Below are 6,422 nucleotides of genomic sequence, written 5' to 3'. Positions count from 1 at the left end.
CACCATAGTAGACCTGAAACGGCAACCGCCACTCGGACCACGTCAGTCTCAGTTTCTTCGAACCACCATAGTAGACCTGAAACGGCAACTGCTCTTTGGACCATGCTAGTCTTCACTTTCTTCAAATCGACCTTCAGACAAGTAAGTCTCACTTTCTTCAAATCGATCTTCAGACAAGGTAAGTCTCACTTTCTTCGAATCACCCTTCAGACAAGGTAAGTCTCACTTTGTTCTATCATTGGTGTTCATCGTAAAGTTGAAGTCCACCTGCCTCTATTTACTTTCATAGATAAGAATCATCTAGCAAGACCGAACTTCCCCAAATAATATTATTACATATATCAAACTTTCGACTTTAAATATCATGACTGTTTCTTTTTTGCAGACACGAATTCAGAGTTATATCTATTAACATTTAAATAAAACTGGTTATCCTTTCTTTCTATATGTTATGCTTTTCCTTCGAATGTTTCTGTCTAACTGTCCCACTTCTTGAATTGGTGTTAGTTAGTCTTATTGAAGATATCCGAGTTCTGTCGGCAAACCTTGAGATATCAGTCATTTAAATGCGGCATGCTACCGTATAATGGAAATGGTATGTCGTCCAGCAGCGACCTTTATCATCCTATGAATACATAATCTAGAATTATCTTAATAAAACCACAGGCATATGTACCTGGAACGTAAACAATACAAGCGAAATCCAGTTCATTATAGCATCATGTAAAACGATAGGACGCTAAGGTAACTCCTGAATCCAAAAGTAATAAGTGTGCATCCGCTATTTTATTAATTTGTTTTGTATTAATAATGATTTATGTGAATTGGAATGTAAAATAATTAAAACATCTCACAAAAAATTATTGAGAGTTGACATTGCTGTTGTTAATTTTCTGTTCACTTCCCCGCAAAATAGAAATCAGCTATTTTGCTATTCTAGTGAAAAAAAAAAGTGAAAATTAAAAAAAGAAACTGAACATATCATTAAAGATGTTTTTCAAACACCAGTAAACAACCAAAAAAGTAATGGCCTTACAAAGCTAAGTTCTAATTAACTTGGTTAATTTATTAATCAACGAAATTATAAGCTGTTTGAGTTTCAAAATTTTTGGTCGATTCTGAATGTTATAAATTACAACTGAACAGACCGTTATATACAAAGGGAGATAAGAACGATTGACTGGGGTGCATAATACCAGAAGCAAGATACATTAACAAAGTACCAGAACTTTCAGACATCATAACATTATAACAGTCTTTTAATATAATGGTTATGTAACGCGTTTTTTTAGTGGATACTTGTCATGAACTAATTCCCGATATATTCTTTTCTTCTCTTCCAGTGAGTTTGTCTGTAATGTCGGAATGTCTGTAAAGAAGATACGCTGTGCCTAATCGTTACAGTATGTGATATTCCCAATCGAGGTATCAATTTCAGTTTCAATATCACAACCAAATAAAATCATGTCACATGGCATTGTTTCCTACCTTAACTGGATAATAATATAGAGATTAATTCAAAATTCCCAATCTCCATTTAAAAGAAACTTACTGACAGGTTCGGATGAGTCTCCCGTCACGATCTCATGCCGATGCCTCTCCGAGATGTCTGTTTTTATTGATCTGCTTTAGTGAATAAATAACAGTACCAATCTGAGATTTGTGTTATAATTTCCATCGCGATAATAGAGTCACTACTTTAGCTTTGTTTTTGGTATATTGTATATCAATAACAAGAAAGAAAGAAATATATCCAGTAACAACATTTTATAAAATTACGGATAACATGGTAGACATGGTAACAACAATGTCAACCATGTTATAAATCATATTTTTAACATAAACAATATCATAATTTTAATAAAGCCAAAACGACGGAGCATGAGAGTCACAAAAAGATGGAGTGTAAAATACAACCAAAAATTGGAACATAAAAAACAAACCTATATTATAACATCAACAAAATCATATTTTTGGCCACATACATGTACTAAAAGAAGTGAAAATTCCATCAGATTTCGGGACCGGTAAAATTGTTTCAGCGGCAGATTTTCTTGTGATGGAAGAATCATTGAAATATATTGAATTTTATCAGCATGTTTTTCTTTTCATTATTGAACAGAAACTAACGGCATGGCTATTACACATATGTGCTAAGACACTGACTTTTTAAAACTATAAATTTATAATCCAAAATAATATCTGATAATGATTGTTGCCATACTTCAGGCATAAAACGATAATAATTCACAAATGTTAATTACTTTTGTCAATTCAAATTTTTGGTACTTATTTTCTCTTTCTTTCATCGCGACAATTGCAGACATTTCATAAAATAGAATCTGTGTGGTTGCAATGGTTTAGGATGTTCCAAATGCACATGATGCCCCAAGTAATATACTTTTGATGCAACGTGGTAACACATATAATCTCTTTCCTGCGGGACATAAACAAAAGTATGCCTTCACAGGATCGTCAGATTCATTCTCGTCAAATTGAATCCAAACATTGTACTTTGTTTGAAAATTGTGACCAGAATGAATCTGTCCTCGAATGAGATCATCTTCGTGCTAGTAAACTTAAATCTCATAATCACCGTTATCTGTGTGGTGTTCCACAATGTAACCAGGTGACTGCTTGATTTGGAACGTATCGTTTATGATGTGATAAAGGTATTCCAGATCCGCAGAAGAGAATGAGATATCAGAAGCTTCAAGGTTCTGACATTTATTTTAGCGTGCCAGGTTATAGTCGTCGCCAACTTGCTATGCCAAAACCTTGTCTTTTCGTAGGAGCAAAAGCATTCATTGAGCAATTTTAGAATCTCGTTCTACTTGAAGTGGGTCTGAAACATATGTGGGTCCTATGGAGGCATTCAGACATGTATTTTCAATGCGAACCAACTTTCCAATGATCTCATTGAAGTAATATGATGGAGGTTGATCCTTGATAAGTACCCAGTTATTTAGACGTCCATATTAGAACTCTACAACCCATCGTGTTTTTGGCACAATAGCGATTGCTAGTGGCTGTTTGAGAGTCCAATTGTGATTTTCCAGCTGGTTCAAACAACGGCATTCTATCATCATGTCCTAGCTCATCAGGAACATTTCAGATGTCCCTGAAACCAATATCCACAATCATACCGTCGGTTACCTGTAGCCACGATTTCAGAACATCGAAATTCTCCAAGATGAGTTGGATTATAGATGTTTCATTAACAGCAAGGATATATGAATTTGAAACATATTATGTATATTCTTTCATTATAACTTGAGCTGAATGGTTGTCAGTCTTAATATTCAGATTTAAACACCCATGGAATGAAATAATACAGTAACACGATTTCAATATTCTAATCATTTGAAAAGTTTGCGAATACATAGTTTGACAGGAAAATTAATTAAGATGTATCAAAATAGTACATTTCTGTACAGAGATTTAAAGAATTCGACAGTTGATTTGTGGATCTATAGGGTAGTATTAATATTGCTCTATGTTAATATATTAAGTCACATTGCATACTCTGCTCTGAATTTGATATCATATTCATTACAGCGTCAAGGGGCGAAGTTATCGAATACATGGTTACATTTGTTACATGGTATAGTTTTCTGGAACAAGCGTATACCATTTTGAAAGGACAAACTCCTGTTTATGGAAATAACATACCTACACATATATGATGAAGAAAAGTTGCAAAAACGGATTGTCAAATACGGTTTTAAATTTCCCAACATAAGATATATAACATTTATATTTAAATACATTAACAGGAAATGTGTCGGAAATCAAGCTTTTGACTAAGGAAGTTGATCCGGAAATGAACGAAGGGATAACCGGAAAACAAACCTGTGGAAAAGATCGTTTTTTTTTTTTTTAAAGGAAAAGCTTGTCTGATAAAATTGACAATTTTTTGTAGAAAGTTCAAATGATTTCAAATTGTATCACCAAGGTGCAAAATAAAAAAAAAACGACGGATGGTATACATGGCTAGAGGGAAACAAGGAAAATGCCCAGAAAAGCGTGTGACAAACATTTGACTATTATTGTGTGTTTTTGTCCAGAAAAGCGTGTGACAAACATTTGACTATTATTGTGTGTTTTTGCCCAGATAAGGTATAGCGTGTGACAAACCTTTGACTATCATTGTGTGTTTTTGCCCAGATAAGGTATACCGTGTGACAAACATTTGACTATTATTGTGTTAGTAAAAATAAGATACAACTTCAAATATCATATTGGTCCAAGCATTTTAAGTTTACAGTTTTGCATCTATTATTATGATATCTAAATCCTTTTTGAGTGTGACATCTGTAACAACCGTCCTTTACTACTTGTCCTTAGGTCTCTTAACATACTTGCGGTTTATAATTTGTTGTACTGTTAATCGTCGGGTCAGACAGATACTGCTCTCTGTTGTTTTTATAGTTACATGCTATGGAAACGGTGACGTCTACATATTATTTGACATGTGAAAGGAAAACCGGGCTAAGAAGTTATGTAGAATGTTGTCATTTAAGAAAGTTTCCAAACTAATAGAAAGTGCCCCTTCAATAGAAACTCTATACATTTTTGGTTATTTACATGTTAAACATAAGATACACTGTAAGGCTATTGAGGGCTAAACTAAATTGATGCCAAAATAATTAAAAACAACTTAAAAGTAGATAGACTTGTAAATGCTAATATAACAGGGCATATGTGATTACCACTAAATGATATTTCGGGAGTGACGAAAATGGTTTGACTGAACTTGAAAATGAGCTTCATGAATACCTCAACACCCAAAAATAGCCGTTCCTGTATTGACGCTGCCTTCCCATAATGCAACATCACACAAACTGTTCGGCGGAGATGTGAAACAGCAATGGATGATATTTTCCAACTGATTAAAATAGCTAGACTGAGCTTGAATAACAAGTTGCAACATATCCCCACACCCAAAATAGTGGTTCTTGTTTTGACGCAAAATGTTCGGTTGAAATGTGGATTACCAGTATATGTCCTTAACCTATTTTACGTCATGCCTTTAAAAGAAAGAGTTCCAGCTGGCTGTATTTATTCTTGATTCGCTCAATCAATGTCAAATGCCATGCAGAGGTCTTAAAATCAGTACGCGCCAGCCTGGAAAGACAATGCAAAACTATATATAACTGAATTTAATCTAGACTGTCTGGTCCGCTTTCTGTAAATAATTTATCAGCTAAATATGTACGCTTGTTTAGCCGCCTCCCCCCTCCCACTTCAAGTGTTCTTGGTCAGATTAAATTCTTCCAAGAACAAGAAAGATGAATAAAAACATACAATGATATATGATAGATATTTCTCGATACGAGATCAAATTTATTTCTCTCATTCTAGTGCATTCACATTTGATTATATAAGATCTTCAACGAGTTTGAAATTGATAAGTGATTTATGAAATGAATGTAAGACCATGTGAAATGGAAACGAATTCGAGATCCTGTTTAACACGTGATTGATTTTTCAGGCAAATTTGTTGTCTCGTCAGAGTTTTTTTTTTATCTATGATCGTGATCGTTAAGTGAAATTCAATCTGTATAAGTAATTGAAGTTATTCCAATGTGTAAACCTAACATTAAGAAATCACATATTCACTGAATATCGCAATATGTGATAAACGCAGTTATCAAGGATTTGATTAATGTTAATTGCAGGACTTTAGGAATTTATCAAAAATCCATCCTGGCGAATCACTAAAGGCAAATTGGGTATACCACTGGGTTTCACGGCAAAGTCTTACAAAAATAGAAAAAAACGATAGACATGACCCATTGAAGAGAAGGCGTGTATCGTCTTAGGACGATGGCTGGATAACAATCGTCTCATTTAGGAGCGAATAAATACTTACACGTCGAATTTTTTATTCTGTTTTTGTGCTTAATATTGGATTAATGATACCATTGTAATATACATGTATTAGCACTCAAATGGTATGACTAAATATTCAATATTGAATGTACATGTAATTTTTCTTCCAACTGAATTCATCAAACGTGTAATTGTCTTTGGTATGTAATTCATTTTGTGGGAAATTTCGAAAAAAAACCTATGGAGAAAAAGAAAAAAAAATGTTATAAGAAAACAAAACGATTAAACTCAGATATTTCATGAAATCAATAATATATATATATATTCTTTATAAGAATTACCACATTAATCAACAAATCGACATCACATTTATAAAATCTCGATCGTTGCTCATCTCGCACCACCACAACGTTTATTTTTAACGTGTTACAGCCTGTAGCAGAATATAATACAATAGATTGTAGGGATACCGGTATAAATTCGTAAATCGCATTCTTTATTCCATGCACCAGCGATGAAAATCGATCGAAGCTAAAAACGTGCTTGACGACCTCGCTAATCGATACATTGTTCGTTAGAGTGATCTC

The sequence above is a fragment of the Ylistrum balloti genome, unplaced genomic scaffold (genome assembly GCF_031769215.1).
Source record: "Ylistrum balloti isolate Yb309-2 unplaced genomic scaffold, AGI_CSIRO_Ybal_v1 Utg371872, whole genome shotgun sequence".
NCBI classification, from domain to species: Eukaryota; Metazoa; Mollusca; class Bivalvia; order Pectinida; family Pectinidae; genus Ylistrum; species Ylistrum balloti.
The sequence above is the reverse complement of the archived record's forward strand: the minus strand, read 5'-3'. Positions refer to the sequence as shown.